Raw genomic sequence first — 12,325 nt, forward strand, 5'->3', positions numbered from 1 at the left:
CCACAACGGAGCCCAGCAAAAAAACACAGCCCCCAATTTTGACCTTGTGCTAGATTCATTCCGTGCTGTTCTGGCGGCAACACGCTTGGGGTGGCCGTAAACACATGGGACCACGAGGCAGGGTAAGTTTTGCTTTGCCAGTGTTTCACACAGCCTTGTTTTTCTTTCACCCAGCCTGATTTCTGTCTTTCTTTTTGCAGTATCCCAAATATGAAGGGCAGGAGTCTTTCCCAGCCGAGCTGGATGCGCGGGCCGGGATGGCAATGGAGCCATCCTGGAGGGGGCTCTCCAAGTGCACAGCCTGCTTGCTTCTATTAATTCACAAAGCGCTTTCCATGAGGGAGCCAGACAAGCAGCATTATTATTATCATCAATCACCCGGTGCTGAAGAAACTGAGGCAGCCGAGGGAGTGGAGGGCTGCTGAGCTGGCTCATTCAAAGGGAGGAGGAGGAGGAGGAGGAGGTGGCGGTGAAGGTGCACATGGCCTTTTTGCATTAGCTTGGAGGTGACAAGGTAGAGGGATGACCAGCCTGTGGGAGCCGCCATTCAGACCAGGCACCCTGCCTCGGCCCGTTCTCTTTTTCGGGTCCCTAAATCGAATACATTTTGATTCAATTTGGATGTTCTGGATTAGTGGAAGGGAACGAGGTTTAAAAGAGGTCAGCTCCATTACTCAGCATTATTAATGATGTTGTCGACTGTTAAAATCTCAAAAAACTAGGAAACTAATAAATTTTACATATTGAAAAATCACAGATGGATCAGGCAAATGGATAAATTGTTAAAAGTATTTAATATCTGTTAAGAGGACAGAATGATAAATTCAATATTGAAAACCAATATCAGATTCACAATTACAGGCCATTTATCATAACCAACTGCATGGACAGCATCTTATTGCAGGGAGCATGGTGTGATTCATAAGCAGAGACCCGGAACAAGTCCATATGAAACGAGAAATAAATCTGCTTTACATATTGGAAACTTATTTCCACTTCCTATCTTTATTGCCAACAATAATGTTAGCTTTCAAGAACAAATTGTTACACATTAAACCCATGCATAATGAGCCCAATTGAGTAAAAAACTCCCCTAAAAAGAGCTTTAAATTATTCCAAATTGGGTTATTAGCTTGAGCTCTAATTCCACTGAGAGGGCCCACCAATCTTATAGTAAAGTTTCAGTGCCTAAACAGACAGTTGGTTTCCTAGATTGGGCCCCAAAGTTCTGGCTTTGTTCTTTCTTTTCCAGCCCTAGCTCCCTGAAAATCGAACAAGGTCACAGTCACCGTAAGGAACAAACGTGCTAGTATTTAACAGAAGTGCTCATGAAACAAATGGTAAGAACGTCGCAATTTACATTTTTGATTTTAAGATGCACGGTTCTGCATCGTTTGAATATTTGAGGCCCTGTGAGTACATGGAATGATTTGAATTCAGACCCTTGCACGTCCTGGCCAGGATATCAGCTCAGTCAATGTTTTGATCTAAAGATACTCTAGGATCAAGTGGCAGAGAAGTGACTTGGCTGTAGACATCTGTCATTTCTCTGACTGCCCAGACTGATCCAGCTGACATGTCTTTAAAAACGACAGAGGATGGATTAAAAAAATTTTTTTTCCTGATTTCAAAAATGAGGTGCTCAAGGGGCACCTGGCTGGCTCGGTCAGTAGCGCATGCAACTCTTGAACTTGGGGTTGTAAGTTCAAGCTCCACAATGGGTGTAGAGATTACATAAAAGTAATATCTCAAAAAGAAAGAGAATGAAGTGCTCATATGTAGAAAATTTGGAATGTGTAGGAGGGAAAAAGCTTCATCCCGTCCCGGGGTCACCAATTACGTTTGACATGTGTCTTTTGTGTTCTTTGTTCTCTTTTTTTGCTGTGCATTTTCTTTACATAGTTGAGATTATGTATTTACAATCTTCTATCCCATGCAATCATAATTTTGATGCTTATGTAATACTCCATCATTTCACAATGGACCCTTTCCCTCCTACTGAGCCCTTAGCAGTAGACATCTTGATGTGCTTATCTTTGGGTGAATTTCTGATTATTTCTTTAAGATTTATTCCCAGAAATCTCATTACTGGGTTAAAGAGCGTGAACATTTAAAAACCTGTGATATATACGAAGACAGAGAAGAGGATTTTATGTAAACCCCTCTTTAATGAGTTTGTTAATTGTTTGGTCAAGCTGCTGCCACAGCCGAGAGGTGATTGGCGTCAGTTTCACCTGCATTCAAGAGCTACAGACTAGCTGGGGGACTTACCCATGTGGAGCCTCCATTGCTACATCTGTAAAATGGGCCTCATGATACCTTCATCTCAGGGTTGTTGTGAAGATAAAATGTGACAGTACCTTCGCCCAGCACCTCAGTAAACAGTAAACAGTCCACAAAAGGCCAATAGTATTTGTCTTTATGCATTTTTTTGGTGGCAGAATATTATAACTATGTCCTTATAATATGCATAATACAAAAAGTATAATACATGCATATATAGTATGATATAAAATATAATAGAGTACACTATAATAAATACTAATATAATATATATTAGTGTATATTATAGTATATTAGTACATATAAGTATATGAATATATGTAGTATATTAGCACATATAGTATAATAATATGATAGAATATAATACATGTATAACACATATATATATACATAAAGACATCGAAAAAAATCTTTAAATTTATTTTTGAGAGAGAGAGACAGAGAGAGACAGAGCACAAGCAGTGGAGGGGCAGAGAGAGAGAGAGGGAGACACAGAATCCAAAGCAGGCTCCAGGCTCTGAGCCATCAGCACAGAGCCTGACACGGGGCTCGAACTCTCCAACTTGAAATCATGACCTGAGCAGAAATCAGTCAACCACTGAGTCACCCAGGTGCCCCAAGGCATCATATAATCTTAAAACCTTTAAGCTTTAATAGTATTTTCCATTATCTCCAGGATAAAAATGTAACTTATCGGTCACTATCCTTCACCATCAGAGCCCAGTTCACCTTTCCAACTTTCTTCTCTCCATTACATTTGCTCCAGCTGCTTATGATATATATATATGCCTATGATATATATATATATATGTGTGTATATATATATGTGTATATATATGTATATATATATGTATGTATACACATACATATACCCTATATATATACATATATATATACATATACATATATATAAATATACACACATATACCCTCCTTGAATGGGTCATGTATCTCCCATCACTGTGCCCATGTCCCTTCTTTTTCCAGCCCATCCTTTCCCTTCTTTTCACCGTTTGCCAAACCATACTTATGGGTCAGGAGTGGCTCAGGCATCACCATTTCCGCCAAACCTTCCCAATACCTCCCTGGGTAGGATGAACATGCTTGTCCTCTGTGTTCCCATAGCATCTTGTGTATACTTGGGTTGCAGCTCTGCCCGGTCTCACGTGTTTCAGCAGGTGAGGTGCGTTTCAGTCTCTCCCACTAAACTGGGGGCACTATAAAGGTTAAGATCATGTCCTATTAATCTTGGTTTTCTTTCATGCCTACCACAGTGCCTAACACACTAGAGGGACTCAATCAAAGTTTGTTAAATGTAACAGAGGTAGTGGGTATGATCAAAGAAGTCCATATATGACACTTAAAGGCAAAGTGAATTTCAAGTGAGTTGAAAGCTGATTGGACTTTAATTTTTTATGTATTATGGGATTTAAATTGTACTTTGTGCCATTGTGAAGTGTTTTCTAAGCCTTGGAATACTTAGTGCTATTTGTAAAGTGTTTCTAGGCAAATTATTGAGATTTAACATTGTACAAGGAATTTCAGAGGACCCTGTATAGATATATATCAACATATCTCATGGGAGATTATAGCATGTAACCATTATATAGGTGGGGATACTAAAACCCAGGGAAAAGAGACTGTGGAGTTATTGGGACCCTGAATTTCTTGCCCTCCTTAAATCGTACTATGGTTAAAGCTGAAGTTTGAAATGGTTTCCATATTGACTCTATACACCACTTAACGAGCCTGGTAAAATATCTGGGTCATGTCTAATTGACAGGCATTGTCCTTACCGTTATTTTTGTCTGTTTGGCTCAGTGCTGGATCCCCCAATACCTAGAACAGTGCTTGGCACCTCAGAGGCACTCAATCAATACTTGCCAAATGACCGAATGAATCAGCTATCACATTTGGTAGGACCCAATCTGCATCCATTTGGGGTTGTTTAGTTCAACTTGACAAATCATTATAGAGAGCTTTCTGTGTTCCAGATGCCTTGCCAAGGAGGTGAGGGTATGAAGATGAATAGCATATGGATCCTGTCTTCATGATCTTGACATCCGGTGTGGGAAGCAGACATGTAACAGATAAATGCAGCGTGTCGTGGTTGGTGAAAGAGAAGCCTTGGTACAGAGTTGCAGGAAAACCCAGAGGAAGGGAGTTCAGTCCAGCCCGGGGGCTTCAAGGAAGATTTCCTATAGGACAATATGCTTGAGCTGTCTTGCTGGATGAGTAAGAGTTAGGCTGAAGAAAGCTGGAAGGGCACACCAAACAGGAGATATCATGAGCAAAGACAAGGATATGACATCTCATTCGCTAATTCATCTAAGGAACATTCTTGCTGGCCTACTGTGTGCCAGATATGTGGCAGCAAACCAAGCCCCTTTCCTTGCTTGTGGTCCAGTGGACACAGGACCTGCTAACTTGCAGCATCAAGGGAGGACCCGGAACAGGGTGGGGAGTGGTGGCAGAGGAGGCTGAACAGGGTGGCGCTTTGTTTTACCTGAGAATTGAGTTGATACCCCACCTACTTCCGCCAAGGATTTGAGGCATTTATAAAGAGCTAAGGATTTGCCAAATGGTGCTATCAGTGGGCAGGAGTCCCAGACTCCTTCCTGAGATGGGGGATTCTTTGGCTTCCTCTAAAGTCTCTTGGTCACTGCAGGGAACTGACTGCTAACAGGGCTGCGGAAGTGAGGCTGCCCCTGGACCCTGGGCACTCCTAGAAATCCCCTTGGGTTGATTCAAGAATTTGGGTTGTGATGCATGGCAAGGAAGAACCTGGCACATGGTAAGAACATTGTAAATGCCTATTGAATGAAAACATGAGGGATTTGACTACATCTGCAAAACGGAGGCATGGCCAATCCCTTTGAGCTTTGCCTTAAGACTAAGAATGAGGAGCTTCCTGGAAAGTAGGATGGGTCCTGTATCAACACGTTGCTCCACTCAAGTCAAAGGATAAATAGCCAAAAATAAAACCTGTGTGCCTTTATTTCCAAGTCCGACCATCTATCCATCCAACATTAGGCCGGGCACTGTCTGAAACATTGGCGACATTGAAATGCTTTTATGAAATTCACTGTCCAGGGGGGCCAGGTAGACCCGTGAAGAGATAATCCGATGGCAGTGAGAAAAATACTAACCCAGGCAGGTAAACAGGTAGGGTGAAGGGGCCAAGAAAGGCCTTGTCAATGAGCAGAGATTTAAAAGGACAAGACTGGAGTTTACCAAGCTGGAAAGAGGAATGGGAAGGACATTAGGCTTTGAGAACAGTAGAGATAAATTTAGGGGCAGGTGGGGAGGGCATAAACAGTATGTCGAGTTCAGGATGTACAGATAGACTGGTGTGGCTCTCAGGCTGTCCAGTAGGATGTAAGGGTTGGCAGACTGTTGCAGGTGAGGAGAAGGAAGTGCTTAGTGGTATACTTACCTGGACCATCTGTTACAAATACAACGAAAATAGTTTCCAAAGAAGCATGACCACACAGACTTGGTCAGAGACTTACACTCGACCTAATGGTTTTATTATCATTACTATTCTTTTTTTAAAAATATTTTTATTACTTTTTGAGATAAGGGAGGGGCAGAGAGAGAGAGAGAGAGAGAGAGAGAGAGAGAGAAGGAGACAGAATCTTAAGCTGGCTCCAAGCTCTGAGCTGTCAGCCTAGAGCCAGATGCAGGGCTCAAACCCAGGAGCTCTGAGATCATGACCTGAGCCCAAGTCAAAGGCTTACCCGACTGAGCCACACAGGCGCACCAATCATGACTACTCTTTGGACAGCATTCATTTACATTTGCTCCGGACCTCAAATCAAAGCAAATCAGAATATGACAAACGTGTGTCAGTGAGATGGGGTATCTGGTGGAGAATGCATTCTCTCTCTGTGGTGAGTAAGCAGTTGACATCCTTGTAGGGTGCAGTCTGCGATGGCATAAGGACCATTGCCAGTGATTTAACCCTGGCCCCTGACAAACCACATTTTAGAATTACTTTTTACCCACCTGGCACCACTAATATAACCGTAACTTATGTAAAATCTGCATACGTGGATATGTTAAGTTCACTAACTTCTAGAATCCCACATCCTCCAAGGACTTTCAGGAATCTCCACGATACCTCTGAAAGCTGCGTTTTGCATCTGATTCTCTTATTTTGGGAAAAAGAAATTTATGTTGCTCGTCCACAGTCCACAGAGTTCCCTCGCTTGGACAAATTGGTCTTGGACGATATATCCACATAAATTGCTCCCAGATCACCCTGTGCCTGTGGGAGGACCAAGGGCTTAAGACGAGAGCATTTCACAGCATCATATTTGGTGCCTTTTCCTGGCAGACATGGAGGAAAGAGAAGAAGAGATCCAATCACATTCCCTGGGACTGTGTAATAAATAATCTGTTATAATAGTGGAGCATCATAACAAATAATAGTGTAATAATGTCATGATGATAACCTATAATTTAAGTAAATTCATGAAAAGCGTAGAATGGAAAGATTTCCAGCACTGGCTTCTGAGAATGAGTCACAAACTTAATTTCCAGTTCAAAGCAATTGGCACTTCTGACGTTTAAATGTAAATAGGTCTCTACCAAACTCATTAAATATTCAATCCATATTCAAAGTTATTAAATATTGAACACAATCTAATAAATACAACCAAGTTAATCAAGACTTTGATTGGTGGCTGCAGGTTCACAAAATGCTTGTGAAAAAAGTTACTCCACTTGGATTTTATTCAGATAGCCTCCTTATCTCCCTCCCCTGTTTTTATATGAGTGCAGGAATTGTATTATATGCATGTGCAGGCGTTTTGCGTTGTGTTGGTGTGTATGTAGGCGTGCTGGATTATTCTCCCTTGGTAATTTGTGTGCCGGGCAGGACGGCTAAGTGTGGGTATGTTGGAGGATGTGTCTGTGTGTGTTATGTGAGCAGGGGTGACACTGGTGAGTTATCTTGGATGCTGGCTGCTCTGTAGTTTTTCCTTGGTACCACGCCAATGGCTAGGACACAGGGATCCCACGGTCCCCTCTAATTCTTTGTAGGGTATCTGAAGGTTGCTTTTTCTTAGGGTTGTGTAAGTAAGAGTTGGTGCCTGAGAGCGAGTGTCCCCTTGTATTTTGGCCCCAGGGCCCTTGCTTGCCTTACGCCAGTGCCAGCCCTCCAGTGCCAGACGCCATTGCACGGAGGGAAGAGCTTGTGAATAGGCTGGAGTTCAGCTGTGGGTTCTGTCACTTTCTCTGGGACCCTCGGTTTCCCATTCTGTGAAAGGGGGCTGATAATGCCTGCTGTAGAGTATTGCTATTCTCTTACCAAGGCAGAGCCCTGTGCTAGGCTTTGTAATAGATGTGGAGGTAAGGAAAACCCCAGGTACCTTCAGGTGTGGTAGAAAAACAGACATTTTCCAAAACCTGCTAATAAGGCAAGTTTCACCGGAGGAGCTGAAAGATCCTATGAGTTCTGAAATCTTTCTGTCACTCAACAAATTCCAGTCATCCCTGATGCATTTTCTGTGGATGTTCCTCCCTGGGGCTTTGAGCCAGGGCTCTGCAGAAAGCCGGAGGGGAAAAGGTGACCCTTCAGCAAAGAAAAGGGAGAGGGAAGGAGAACAAAGGGACTCCCCTGTACATCTAAGCGTAGGGAAGGTGAGGAGCATGCCGGTCTGAGTCCTGGACACTCTGTCCTGGGTCCTAGCCTTCTGATAATTTCTTTCTTTTTTTTTAATTGAATTTTTTTTAGAGAGAGCGAGAGAGCGGGAGAGAGAGAGTGAGAGCGAGCGCAAGAGTGGGGGAGGGGCAGAGAAAGAGACAGAATCCCAAGCAGGCTCCATGCTCAGCACTGGGCTTGATCCCATGATCCTGGAATCATGACCTGAGCCGAAGACAAGAGTCAGACACTCAACTGACTGAGCCACTCAGGCGCCCCTGATAATTTATTTCTAAAAATGAGAAAGCCCTCCCACCTTGGTCACCAGAGTTTTTGCCTCCTCATCTTCCAACCCCATCCAGACTGAAGGGTTTAGAAGGTGGAAATGAGCTGGGTGTCAGATGCTGTTTCATGGCAGAAGAGACACTTGGGAGCCCGGTAGAAATAAGGAGAGGAAAAGCTGACAGGGGTGGTAGTGGATGAGAGCAAGGGCGATGAAGTTCACTCTGCTTGGACTCTACTTATTATTTGTGTGACCTTGAGCCAGGTGATTCTTGTCTCTGAGTCTTGGTTTCCTGCTCTGCAAGATGGGGATGATAGCAGTGTTTATCTCATTATTATTCCCATTTTGCGGATGAGAACACTGAAGCACAGAGAGATTGAGAAGCTCACTCTCCATCACACAGTTAACAAGTGAGGAAGTCTGGACTTGAACTCAGGCATCTGCTTCTGAGGTCCCTGCTTTCAATTGCCTCATTCCACTCCCGTGCTTTACAGTCTTCTTGCCCTAATTAAAGTGCAAGCTTTTTGTTTCCTTTCCTTTTTTTTTTCTGTTGTTGTTCCTTATTTAATTTCTTTTATCTTATTATTTAAAAAAATTTTAATGTTTATTCAGTTTTGAGAGATGGAGAGAGACAGAGCATGAGTGGGGGAGGGACAGAGAGAGAGGGAGACACAGAATTCGAAGGAGACTCCAGGCTCCAAGCTGTCAGCACAAAGCCCAATGCAGGGCTCGAACCCACAGAATGCGAGATCATGACCTGAGCCAAAATCAGACGCTTAACTGACTGAGCCACCTAGGTGCCCCTATTTTATTTTTTAAATTAATTTATTGTTTAATTTACATCCAAGTTAGTTAGCATATAGTGCAACAATGATTAAGGAGTAGATTCCTTAATGCCCCTTACCCATTTAGCCCATCCCCCCTCCCACACCCCCTTCAGCAACCCTGTTAGTTTTCTATATTTAAGACTCTCTTATGTTTTGTCCCCCTCCTGCTTTTATATTATTTTGAGGGCAAGCTTTTTGATTTACAGGGTTTATAGTTCAGAATAGTGGACTTTTGTCTCAGATTATGCATTTAGAGGAGTAGCCTGGTCTTAAATGTTAACACACTTTCCAAATAAACTTGTCGCTGGGTTGACCATCTACACAGCGGTGGGATGGGCAAAACAGTGCTCCCATGCGCAGGCTCTCAGGGACTGGCAAACGAATGATGGATCATGGGCGCCAGCGTGACCCCGAGCTGACCCTCAGAGATGTTTGCTAAAAGTGTTCCTGGCTCTGTTGGGACCTGTGTCCTTGGAGGCCTGCCATTTGGGCAGAGAAGGTGCAGCTTTATAGATCCGTGTGGCTTTTTAGAGTATGGCAGAAAACCAGGCATCCCCAGCCCAGCACAGTGGGGGCCAGCAACACTCAGCTGCGAGATTCACTCAGATTCACTCGATTCACGCCTGACAGTGTGGCAGCGTGGGGGGGTGTGAGAGAGAGAGAGGGAGGGAGGAGGGGAGGGGGGAGCAGGTTGCTTCCTGAGCATTTGCTTGTTGAGATGGAGAGGAAGGGTTATCCAGGGCGACCTGCCCACCTCCCCGAACCTGGTAGAACCTGGGTTTGGAAATTATAAATGAGTGTCCACCACATAGTCGTGACGGTGAGAGGCATGGTGGCAAGTGGAATATATAATCCAAAGGGAAGAGGAAGAGGAAGGAAAAATGTGCAAATACTTGCCTTGTATAATACAGCTGCTAACAGGTATCAAGTGCTACTATGTGCGTTATTTGGTTTTATCCTCAGAGGCTCACTGTATCGTTGTCCTTCCCACCTTTATGGACAGGGTAGCCGAGGCTAGAGAAGCAGAGTGACTGCCCGGTGTCACAGTAAGTGGTGGCACGGGAGTGCAAATCCAGAAAGTTAGGACCCCTCCTTCTGGCCTTTGGCAACCTACAAAGTACAGCATCTCAGGGGCGCCTGGGTGGCTTAGTCGGTTAAGCGTCCGACTTTTGCTTGGGTCATGATCTCGCGTTCGTGGGTTCGAGCCCCGCGTCGGGCTCTGTGCTGACTGCCAGCTCAGAGCCTGGAGCCTGTTTCAGAGTCTGTGATTCCCTCTCTCTCTGACCCTCCCCTGCTCACGCTCTCTCTCTCTCTCTCCTAGAAATAAATACAGATTTTAAAAAAATTAAAAAAAAAAAAAAAAGGACAGCATCTCAGAGCTGGAGAAACCCTTGGAGAACATGCCTTTCAGCCTCTTCATGGTTAGGTGGGGACACTGAAGGCCAGAGAGGCGTAGTGATGGACCAGGGCAACATCGCTGGTTAGTGACAGCCCTAAGATTTGACCAGGATTAGGGGGAAACAGGATCTAGGGTGCAGAATTTTAGGAGGTGCCGACTATGCCCACGCATGACCCTGAGCATGAGCGCCTCTTTAAATGTTGTGCCCTAGGGGCCTGACTTGCTTCATCCTAGTCCCAGCCCTGATCAGATGCTTCTGGTTTTGTGGGGATGAACCACAGAGGCCCGGGCATGGGTTTATTTCTTGGATTTGATGTCCCAAGCCAGGAAGCTTGTTGGGGTATTTGTATGGGGTTTTGCCAACATCCCAAGGCAGATTTCTACCCAGGGCTGGATGGAAGGTCTGCTTCTGGTTGGCACCATGTACTGCAGGGGGCAAACTCTGGCCCCAGCGGAACTAGGAGAATCATGATCCTGTCCTGATGAAGCAGAAAGGACTGCAGAATGGGATCCGTGGGAATCCGGACCCTGCAGCTCTCCTCTGGATCCCACTGGGCTGAAATGTGGGAATGCCAGGCAGAGCCTCTGTAGGCGGGACTTGACCCATCAGACCCAGAATGCGATTATCAGTGGTTGACCTGAGAAGGCAAGGCAACCAGACACTATCAAAGACACACATTCCTCAAAGCTTTAGACAAGCTGTTTGCTTTATTTGTAACGAATTCCTCAGGAGAGGTGTGTACAGCACCTTTCACCCAGCTGGACCTTCCTGCTCTTGTCGTAGCTTGAGGAGAAAAACAGACAAATCACACTAAGCAAAGCACCTGAGAAGCAGAAGTGTGCTGGTTAAGCATTGCTCAGAGAGGGGTGGAGCTGGGGAGAAGGGTTTGCTTCTCCGCATCTGCACCAAGTGTTCCAAAGAGGCTCAGCACCCCCTAGGAGTGCTGTGGGGCAGCCGGGCAGCCCAAGGTGGAGAAGGCTTCCTCTCAGTGGCCCTGGGGGCTTGGGGCTTGGGATAGGCAGGGGGACTGGAAGGAGTGCATTGGCTTGGGCCACCCTCTCATTTCCCCATCATCAAAGGAGCAATAATGGTCTAGACCCTGCCTCTGGAGTAGACCTTTGTGAAGAGGCAAGTCCTTGCTCTCTTCTGTGGGCCTCAGTTTCCTCATCTTTAACGTGGCCTGTTTAGGGGTTTGGCATTCGGAGCGCCCTGCGCCCAGAGATTTCTCAAGCCCGCGTCCGGAGTTCCAGTTTCCAGCGCTAGCCGGCTCCTCTCGATCCTCAGCCTGCCATCACCAGGCCTGGGGGGCTCCCCCAGCCGCCCTGGACATCCCAGGGGAGATCTCCCATCCAGAGGCTGCACGCAGGCTTTTCTGACCCACCCGGAGGGAGGGGGGAGTAGGGAGGGGAAAGGACAGTAGAGACGGGGAAAAGGTTAAAAGGGAGAGAAAATAGCGAAGAGACACCGAAAGGGGTTAGAGAGAGAAAAGAGGGACGGGAGAGGAATGAGCAAAAGGGAGACAAGGTGGAGTGGGGGGCAGGGTGATGAGAAGGGATGTTGGAAAACCCAGAGCCAGAGAAAAAGGAACCTAAAGGAAAGCTGGAGAGGGACTGAAAGATAGGAAAGAGCGAGCGAGCGAGCGAGGGGGAGCAGGGTCTGAAAGGACCGAAGCGGGAGAAAGAAGGGCGGGAGGGAGGGAGCCACGAGCAGGGAGGAGGGAGCTGAGCGGGGAGGGGAGGGAGGAACCGAGGGCCGCGGGGGGTGGGGGTTGGCTCGGCAGCAGCAGCCGCGGCTCCAGTCGCCCGCCGGCTTGCTCACTCGCTCGCTCGCTCGCTCGCTCAAGCAGTCGGCAGCTCCGGCTCCTGGCTCGGCGCTCCGGCGCGGC

The 12,325-nt window shown here is 45.9% G+C and overlaps 1 long non-coding RNA gene across 1 annotated transcript; it reads left to right on the forward strand.

Moving 5' to 3' along the window:
• Positions 1-464: 464 nt before the first annotated feature.
• LOC120222116 lies at positions 465-5,265 on the forward strand. The gene is made up of 3 exons (XR_005525968.1): positions 465-514; positions 1,253-1,340; positions 4,278-5,265. It is a non-coding gene; the product is annotated as an uncharacterized LOC120222116 (long non-coding RNA).
• The last annotated feature ends 7,060 nt before the right edge of the window (positions 5,266-12,325 follow it).

This window comes from Hyaena hyaena, unplaced genomic scaffold (assembly GCF_003009895.1).
Source record: "Hyaena hyaena isolate Hyena2069 unplaced genomic scaffold, ASM300989v1 scaffold_15, whole genome shotgun sequence".
Classification (NCBI taxonomy): domain Eukaryota; kingdom Metazoa; phylum Chordata; class Mammalia; order Carnivora; family Hyaenidae; genus Hyaena; species Hyaena hyaena.